Source organism: Ascaphus truei, chromosome 5 (genome assembly GCF_040206685.1).
Source record: "Ascaphus truei isolate aAscTru1 chromosome 5, aAscTru1.hap1, whole genome shotgun sequence".
Classification (NCBI taxonomy): Eukaryota; Metazoa; Chordata; class Amphibia; order Anura; family Ascaphidae; genus Ascaphus; species Ascaphus truei.
Window position 1 is genome coordinate 132,953,320 of NC_134487.1, and position 10,583 is coordinate 132,963,902.

Sequence of the window (10,583 nt, forward strand, 5' to 3'; positions counted from 1 at the left end):
GAACTGCTTTGTCCTGTCTGGTGCTTTGATCCCGGTGATAAATTCTGGTCTTCTGTGATAGACAAGCAGTGATTTTTAAAGATTTCCTTGCTTATTCTCCCCCATGGAAATTTTGGACCAATGAGGGACGATTTAATCTTCAGCCAATCCCAGAACTGAAATTTGAATATGAGGGATTTCAACCCAGAAGGAGTTAATGACTTCCCAACCAATGGTGCCACTTAGTCTGAAAATAGGGAACTTCAAAGGACCACATCTCAGAAGGGGTTATGCTGCAAATGGTAGAAGCTACTTGGTACCCAGGTTAGAGAAACCACGGGGGGCCTCTGGTGGATGTGACTAGAGGGGGTGGGGTATAGTATATCATAATACTGTACACCAGAGGTCCCCATCTCCGGTCCTCATGGACCACTAACAGTGCAGGTTTTACATATACCCCTGCTAGAGCACAGGTGGTTCAGTCAAAATGATTGGGCCACCTGTGCTAATGAGAGGCTATCCTTAAATCCTGCACTGTTAGCGGTCCTTGAGGACTGGAGTTGGGGACCTCTGCTGTACACTATTGCAAAATACATTTTCCAGAAATTTTGCTCTAAAACTAAGGGACCTGACATGGCAAGGAGGCAGCAGGCTTGGCTTCACCTTTTATTTTTTAAGGGAGCCATGCCTCTTCCGTGACAATGTGTTATGAATAAGTGCATCAGTAGCAACCCTTTCATAAGGATGAATTGTCCTGTGGTTAAGTCACTGGTTTTAATCCTAATGCCAGCTTTTAGTTACCCTAGCAAATTACTCCTTTTATCTCTCTGTGGCATAGGTGTCACACATTAGATCATAAGTTCTATGGGGTTGGTACTCGTGGTTGGAAAAACAAATCTCTCCACATCTCTGTGTATGATTATACTATTATAACAAGAAATATAGCATTACAGCAGTAATTAGGATGACAATTTGACCTTAAACTGCACAGAACAATATCTAGCTGACCCGCATTTCCTTGTAATAATAATATATTTAACAACAAAAAAGACTTACAGGTATGATCAAAACTCGTAATGGATAAGTTTGTCATAGGGATCCCTGGCTCCAACTGATCCAGGATGTATAGAACGCCAGTGCATCAGAAGAACAAGTCCTTGTATTTGTAAATAAGGTCTGCAATAGAAAAACTCCCAATGTACTGTATATATACAATAAAGTTGCCCTAATAGGGTTAGGGCACTATTACTTAATGCCACAGGCACCACTGATAATTAGTACAAACAAAGTCCCATATAGTGAGAATAACTGGGTATGGCAACCCACAGAGAAAAAACTCACTTTTGATTCCGGGAGTTTCACACAGCAGGTGCATGAATGGCGTGCAGTCCACCAGATGATGCAGCAGGATCAAGTAGAGGAACGGCAGTGCAATGCTGATGTGTTCCAACTGATCCAGGAAGGGAAGCAAACTACACCAACAGTTCTCAATTAGCTGCCTGCCGGCAGTGCTCCAGTAGGCAGGTAGAACTGGTTTTAAGGTCACAGAAAGCCTCCAGGTAACCAGTGATTCGTCCTGAGTGTCACATCACAAAGTTGGTCACTCCGTAGAAATAAGTAACACCACCTGTTGTTCTCACCATAGAGCGATAAGCTGTCCAACCTCCCTTCTCTTTGCTTAACAATATCAAAATAGTCACGCCAGCTGATAGACTCTGCAAACAGCAATCATCCAGACCGATGGTTGCAGAGTCCCAATGCGTTTTGTTACTCTGAAGTGTAACTTCTTCAGGAAAAGTGTGTAATGAGTCTATGGCACAGAGAATATTTATACACATAGGTAGCTAGGCAACTAATTGACAAATTTGTTGCAATTACATTTCAGCAATCTAAAATACAAATAAATACACCTACATTGTTCCCGTACGGGAAGCCGAAGTTTACATGCCACCAGTGAGGGACGGGAACGACGTCCATCAGTGACCTCACGGCATCATTGATCCCAACAGCTAAGATCAGGAACCTGCCTAATATCTACCTGCATTTACCAAAGGAATTTGTTGTGAGTAATAGTCAAATTTTACAATCCATGAAGATGAAGAGTTTATTTGGTGTTTGTTCTTGTTTTCTTATATAATATTTTATTAAAAGATCGTTTTTACAATTCCCAATTTTTCCGGTCAGTCCTGTGACTGACTGCTCCAATCCATAGAGCTACGCTTCTAATTGTATACCATTGCCCAGCTACTATTGTAGTGGCCAATCACAGCCAGTATCTATCTGTAGATTGTTACATATTGCACAGTGTTCAACTATATCTGCATTGTCTCTTTCCATGTTCATAATCCTCATCGCCTGACCCAAATGGAGCATCATCTGAGCAACAGAAGTTTATACCTCTACTCAATGCTCCATGCTTCTTTTGGCTGTGTTTCATTCTGCTTTATTCCACTAAAGATCACGTATTTACTTACCTATAATTGACTTACTTCATGTATATTAGCGCCGGATGAGTCAAACTCTTGCCATGTACAGTGGCAGTGCTCGGTCTCTCATACTGTACCTTTTCAGGGTGCTGGGTAGTTGCAGGAGACGAGGGGGGAGTCAGAGAGAGAAGGGGGGAGAGAGACGGGGAGAGAGAGAAGAGAGAGAGAAACGGGGGTTGAGAGAGAGACAGGGGTTGAGAGAGAGACCAGGGAAGGGAGAGAGAGAGACCAGGGAGGGGAGAGAGACCAGAGGAGGGGGAGGGAGAGACCAGGGAGGGAGTGGGAGATCAGGGAGGAGGAGAGAGAGATCAGGGAGGGGGAAAAAGAGACCAGGGAGGGGGAGAGAGACCAGGGAGGGGGAGAGAGACCAGGGAGGGGGGGCAGAGACCAGGGAGGGGGCAAAAGAGGGGGGGGAGAGAGGGAGAGGGGGGAGAGACCAAGGAGGGGGAGAGAGAGACCAGGGAGGGGGGGAGAGAGACTGGGAGGGGAGAGACCAGGAAAGGGGGGGGCAGAGAGAGACCAGGGGAACCAGTGCAAGACAAATGTCCTTAAGTGCAGCCTGCAACCAGTGCAAATACAAATGTTAACGTTCTTTTCTGTCAGCAGTACAGGACAGCACGTGCAAGGGGGGGGGGGGGGCGGTTTAACAGAGCCACTACCGCACTCACCTGGTAGATGGAAGATTCGTCTCAGGAACAGAGCAGCAGTAGACAGCTTCTCCAAGCGCTTGATGGAGAGATGCCAAGGTTCCCCTCTACAGCGCTTGCGCAGCAGGGCTAAGCATACTCTGGGCTTCCATACCCCCATGACTCCCCCTGAGTCAGCGCCATGAAGGTGAGCGAGGTGAGAGAGGCAGAGGGACTTCTCCCCATGGGGTCCTCACACAGCACCAGGACACAGAGCGGAGTTCCTGAGGGGCGAAGGTAGGGCTGGTCGCGGGATGCATGTGCGCACCTAATGGGGCAGCTGGAGGTGGCTGGTGCGGATGACGTGCTGCCGGGAGTGGAGCACCTGATCACGGATCTACAGTATGTAAGGACAGAGCACGCTGAGGAGGGCGCAAATCACGGCTCCTTACAATCCTTACTACACATAACTACACTCGTAAACCTATATGCAAGACTCATGATGAGGCCCTTACCAGAACTCCAAGAAACCTGCTTCTAGAACATTGAGTGGAGCTATATATACCCTTCTATAGTGAAAACACTGGTCCCCAGAAATCCTACATCACATTGTGGGGAGGGGCTATACCAGAGTGAACCCACCCGGTTAATCCATTAAGGCTGTTAACCTATTGAGGCTGTTAAAGTTGCAGGAAAGTGTCTCCCGGTTGTCTGTTATCCAGTTGCACTTTAATAGTCTGACAAGTATTTGGATCCCTCTTGCTGTGGGCTCTTCAGTTCTCTGAGTGTCAGGCTGTCTCTCTTAAACTCATCTCACTGTCACCTGGGCTATATCTCTGTGTGCCTCTCACTGTCTGTCACTATTTATCTCTGTCTCTGTCTCAGACCGATAGTTGGTCTCTAGATTCTACCTGTTTTCTTTTTTTCTAATCCCAATCCCATATTTCCTGTCAGTTGTTGCCAGACAGATCAGGGACAGTGGGGGTGATTCACTAAGCAGTGATAACTGCTTTTAAGTATGATAAATGGCGTTTAAGACTGATACTGCCTGCTTCCCGATTCACTAAGCAGTGATTACAGTGCTTTATCAGCCGTAAAAGGCATTTTTTAGCTAAAAAACAAAGTGAAAAAAAAATACGTCCGATCAGGGAAAAAATGTCAAACGTGCCGTTTTTTGCCAGTCAGCGCGATTCACTAAGCAGTGATAAGTGAATCGTACTTTAAAAGCACGCCAGATTTTTGCACAGCTAAAGGCTGGCGCAAAAGAAATGGGGCCATGAATAAAATCATTATTTACATTTTTTTCACCACACAATTAATACAACAGGCCGCGGGTGTCCCCGGGTGATCCCTGTGGGAGTTCGGGGCACTCGGGTAATCCCCGCGGGAGTCCAGGGGCCCCCGCTGGCCTGCGGTACCAATCATGTGGCCAAAAAAACATAACAGGCAATACTTTGAAAAAATACACCCCCCTTCCCCCTACCACATATAGTACATTAATGGTCAAAATTACTTTTATCCAGATATGGATTATAGTGCATTTGTCCATTACAAATAAAACATTAAGCTGCAGAAATAAAATAAATAAAACTTGCACTCATGCCTGCCAGGCTGCCACAATGAAGGCCGTTCTCATTCTCCGTTGCCACAAACAATGCAGTACAATCAAAAATACAATCTAATGTCCCCTAAACCCTTAATCACCTTAGCGGTTATTAACTGCTGTAGTAATCAAAGGGTTAACTCACCCTCTCCCACTACCCACCCAGGAGGCGTAACCACCCTTCCCAAGCAACTGCCTCCACTCTTTACCCATTCATTGGTACAGTGGGTACATCATGCTCATATAATATGGGCATGATTTACCACAATAGCAAGAAATGGTGAAGGAATAAAAAAACAGGCCTAAATAAAACAACATTACATTGCACAATGAACATATTACTAATGCCAATCAAACAATTGAATGGCACAGTGGGTACATCATGCCCATATAATATGGACATGATTTAACACTATGCCAGTCAATGGTCAACCTAAAAAAAACAATCACAAACAAGATCCGATGCATTCAAAACAATCTCAAAATAAAAACAAATAAAGAAGTAAATAGAACAAAATTACCACCAATCAATTAATCAAATCCAAACTAAAGACCAGAATAAACAATTAAAACACAAAACAAAACCATGAATAAATAAAATAAATATCTAAATAAACTGCATCATTCAGAATCAAAAGTCAAAAAATAATCCACCAATCAAAAGCCATAAATAAATAATTTTAAACACCACCAAAAATTCCCAATACACTACATCAATATGCAATATAAATAGCATTTAAATTTTAAAACAAATAACCAATATACATTTAAAATACATACAAGCAAGCATTTGCTAAAACAACAATTGCTTCTTACTGTATGTATGTGTAGCGCTAAAAGGCCATATATAAATACATTTGGAATGAATGTGTGAAAAAAATGCAATCACCAAAAAAATACAATAAATAAAACCTGAAAATGAAAAATAACATACATTTAATTTTTTTTCTTACCTTTAGATGTCTTCCCTCTCCAATTCCTGTGGTTACCACAAGCTCTCAAACCAATCCACAATCCCAAACAGCAACGGGCCACAGGTAAAAAAAATCCAAAGTCCTTTTCTTCTTTTTTTTTCTTCATCTGTAAATTGTAATCCCCAGACACCTGCGGGGACTAACCGAGGGCCCCCAGAAACCTGCAGGGACCACCTGAGTGCCCAGCCAGCCTATAAAAACATTCCTAAACTTTAAAATATATAATGTATGTTAGGGGTGTATATGGGTTGTTGGGGGCATATGGGGTGGGTAGCACATATTGCAAGGTTTATTGAGTCCAGAAATAGCAGCTCTACGTGACAGAGTCGCGCCATGATGACGTCACCACAGCGGGCTAATATCTAGCAGGGGATCCTTGGATTCACACAATATAAAAAAAGTAGAAAACATTACACAGTCACTTTGCCTATATTTCCTATACTTGAATACTTGTAGAAATAAAGATTTATGGTACTGTGTGCATATTTTGTTTAAGCGCATGCGTCTATGAAACGCCTGTCTTTGAATGTGAATTTGAATTTCAATGTTAGAGGAGGATGGGGGAGGGGAGTTTTCATCACATGAATGAAAGGCTAAAAAATCAGATGGAACCTTAGCCACTGGAATTTCTCAGCGGGCGTCTTTGTTTGCGAACAGGAACAGACCTTATAAACAGGAAGTGGGGGAGGGGGACACTGTGTGCACCCCTTGTCAATGCAGTAAACAGTGTAGGCATGTTGTGTCAGTATTGTGGCCAAATACCACAACACTAATGTCAACTCAATACACATGAAACAGCCCATTGCAGTTATAATGTGTTTATTTCAGTGAAACTCCCTTAGTATAAAAGTATGAGTCTATGGGGCCTATGCAGTAAGCAGCGAAAAATAACTTTCGGCATGGATTTGAACTCGCCATGTTCTTGGTGAGTTGATCTCATGTTATGCAGGAAGGCCGAATACGTGTGAGACAATAAAGATGCTCGTCTCTCCGAGAACTTTGAAATGGCGTGGTGTGCTTGCCAATGTTATTGTGATGATCGGGAAAATCTAGCGAGAAAATCAATTTCTTGAGCAGGCAGCCTATTTAAAGGAGAGAGAGAGAGGAGAGAGAGGAGAGAGAGAGAGGAGAGAGAGAGGAGAGAGGAGAGAGAGAGGAGAGAGAGAGGAGAGAGAGAGAGGAGAGAGAGAGGAGAGAGAGAGAGAGAGAGCGAGAGAGAGAGAATTATTGATTGATATAGTTGGTGTGTTTTGTGATTGCTTTGTCGTGTGTTGTTTTGTTTGCATATTTTTGTTATTGTCAGTTTGAAAGTGTTTAGTGAGCTTGATGTTTAATTTGTTTTTCTTTTATCTGTGAGTGCTAGAGGTATGGACGGGAGACATGGGAGTCAGAGGAGTGATGCTGGTGTGACTGGTGATGCTGAGGTGAGTGGTGGTCGTATGAGTAGGCACGGGAGTGCATGTGTGAGTCAGGGGAGTGATGCTGGGGTGACTGCTGTTGGTGTGGTGAGTGCTGTTGGTGGGGGGAGTGCTATTGGTGGTATGAGTGCTGTTGGTGGTGTGAGTGCTGTTGGTGGGGGGGAGTGGTGGTGGTAACGTGTCTGGTGGTGGTAGGGAGTCTGGTGGAGATGGGGTGTCTGGTGGTGGTAACGTGTCTGGTGGTGGTGGGGTGTCTGGTGGTGGTGGGGTGTCTGGTGGTGGTGGGGTGTCTAGTGGTGGTGATGGTGGCGATAGTGGCAAGAGTGGCGATGGTGGTACACTGATGCAGTCTCTTCTGTTGGAAGAAGAGGAGTCCAGCCAACATCAGCCAAGCTCACAGGTTGCAGGTGCTCATAAGAAAACTGGACAGGGGCACAGTGTGTTGCCATCAACAGTCCATACATTTCAACATGAGAAGAAACATACATCTGATTAATGATCAATAATAAATTATGTTTACAATTTACATGCACATATGTACAATTATTACATGTACAATTATTTCTTACCAGTTAAAAAAAACATGAACCATGTTATCCAAACTAGCTAAGATGATATACTTTTATATCATTAATTTTTGTAAGACAACTTCACTTTTTCATTTGTAACACTTCTTCATGTGAAATAAATATTACATGTCTTTAACGCATAGACAGCACCAACAATTAGATAAAATGTGTACTTGCACAACATTGTTCACACTTTCAAACATTGTACACCATTTTTGACATATTTGTATCCAACGTGTTGCAGCTTAACATACCATAGCCAGATGTACTTGTAAAAACAGCAGAGATTAGAAAGGTTTGAAGAGGAGATGCATCACTATCCTCTGATATTAAGAATTTAACACGTCATTGTAATAAACCTGAAGTACTCTATATATTCCTATTAACATATACATTGTTGCTTGCTTGAGAAATAGGTGTTGATCACATTCCGTCGTGTCTCAACCCCTCTGGCTCTCTGCTCATTTTCACCTGCAGCAAGTACAGGAGGGTCCTTCTCCAGACCCTCCTGTATATCGCCTTGAAGATTATGACACAGTGCAATATTGTGCAGAATGTAGCAACACATGACTATGTCACACACCTTCTCAGGCTTGTACTGTAAGGCATCGCCAGTTCTGTGTAAACACCTGAACAGACTTTTTAACAGTCCAAATGTCCGCTCAATAACCGACCGAGTGGATATGTGTGCCAAATTATATCGCTCCTCTGCAAGTGATTGAGAGTTAGCCAGTGAGGTTAAGAGCCATGATCGGATCCCATATATCCTGAGTCAATACAGCGTTAAAAATTAGTATTACACATTTTACAATGTGTACCAGAGAACCTGAGGAAGTCTAACGACGAAATGTGTAGCTCTGCGGAGGTCTTTTGAGAGCAGGCAGCCAACGCAGCTGAATGAAGTAGCTGCTCGTGACCGTGCCAACCGGACACAGAAGGGAGGATTCATTCCGGGCAGAGTGCTGAGGGAAGTTGCAGTGAGTCTGCCTGTTCATTCTCCACTCCACTGTTTTTATGTAAATGTCTCTCCTATTTGGCACGTCATTGTTATTTTTATTGTTTGATTAAACTTCATTGAATCTATGTCTGCCATCCGTATCTGTATGCTGCTGAATGAGTGCTACCTGATGACCCACCGTGTACCACGACATATGTGGCTGGGGATCCTCTGAGTGCCCTTCACTCACATATGCAAATGTGAGTGTAGATATCTATTATTGGCATTTATTATTACACCACAAGTACCTACGTGCACCGATTCTGTTTTTTTTGTCTATTCCCTGAGATTACCACGGTCTTGGTTGGAGGAGAAAAAGAAGAAAACTTCGCAGAGAAGACACTTCCCATTATGGGTTGTTGCTCACACATGGCCGTGTGAGTGTTGTTAACATTATTTGGTCATTTACATTCACCGCCCCCAAGCCCCTCCTCACCCACTATTCCCTATTGAGCTTATTGAGACAACTACTGATTGTGATTTGTTTTTGCGCATTACATATATCACGAGGTGTTTATCCATATATGAGAGGATCAACAAACATTCACATATCTCAATTTAAAAAGGTATGATCAAATAGTATAATGTCAAATTACACATGCATAGTATAGTAATTAATAAATGGCGTGATGTGATGATAACGAGGTTGTATGTAGATATGGTTAATCATATGTTTAACATAACAGCTGCATTTTATGTTAAATGTGTTATTGTGTGTGTGTCTGTATATATTATCCAAAATGTATACACTGCACAAATAGTGTTATTAATAATATTTTCTAATTTGTACCAATGAAATGCAACAATTTCTATTTTTAGTTTTAAGTATATGAAACAATATATATGTCTTGTTCATAATAATGATACTTGTAAACTAAATATACATGCAACAAACGTCATTTGACCACTTCATAGTGGTACACTTAATAATATGTACTCAACCACCAGCCAACCATGCCCAAAATAGCCAGTTTCAAATGCATGGAGAACTGATGATTTTCTCAGGATAGAGGAATCGTGGCTGGAACCAGAGAATTTGGCTACCACATTCCTAATCTTCATCTTGGCATCGCATACCACCTGCACATTGATGGAATGATAGTGTTTGCGGTTCCGGTATCCATGCTCACTCTGACTAGGCGGGATCAAGGCAACAATCGATTGCACCCATCACACATGGCATCCTGGCTATGGTATAAAAGCTATTTCTCAGTTCCAGACACTCTGTCTGCTCTCTAGGAAAATGTATATAATTCCTAGTGCGTCTAGTCAGTGCACATAGAAACTGGCTAAGGGCACGCGAGAATGACGACTGCGAGACCCCGTCTACTATGCCCACAGTTGTCTGAAAAGACGCAGAAGCAAGAAAATGTAATGAGCACAGCATTTTAACAAGGCCAGGGACTGCACGACCTCTGGCTGTTACAAAATCTAGATCTTCTCTTATCTCTTCATAAAGAGATAAGATTGCTGCTGAACTCAATCGATAGCGACTAATGATCTCCTCCTCACTTAGTTCATCTAAAACAGTCCTTTTGCGATACACACGTGGACGGGGCATCACCTCTCTTCCCTCTCCTCTCCCTCCCCTCTCCCTCTCACATCCTGTCTCTCTCCTCTCCACCAGAATAAGCCTCCGCCTTCTCCTGAACAACCGTCTAACTCCCAGATCCATCTCCATCTCTACCTCACAGTGAGTGTTGAATTGTTCACCTTTAAATGGCTATGTGATTAGGACATGTGATTTAAATAAATGAAAGTTGTAAAACAAACATATTTAAATTCTGAGCTCCATGTGTGTCTACAAACAATGAACTGAACAATGTTCATTATCACAGAAAATCATTATAAGATGATAATTAGAAAACATGTGACGTAAATATTCTTAAACATTGTTTCGACAAAGTGAAACCGAGGTTTACAATGCAAAT

General features: G+C 42.7%; 1 long non-coding RNA gene across 1 annotated transcript in view; it reads left to right on the forward strand.

The window, feature by feature from the left end:
• Positions 1-10,345, forward strand: part of LOC142494447 (uncharacterized) — a 34,969-nt gene extending 24,624 nt beyond the window's left edge. Inside the window, exons 2-4 of the long non-coding RNA XR_012801444.1 lie at positions 1,865-2,041; positions 5,654-5,731; positions 10,280-10,345. This is a non-coding gene — a long non-coding RNA (uncharacterized LOC142494447). The remainder of the gene's footprint in view (positions 1-1,864; positions 2,042-5,653; positions 5,732-10,279) is intronic.
• Positions 10,346-10,583: the final 238 nt, after the last annotated feature.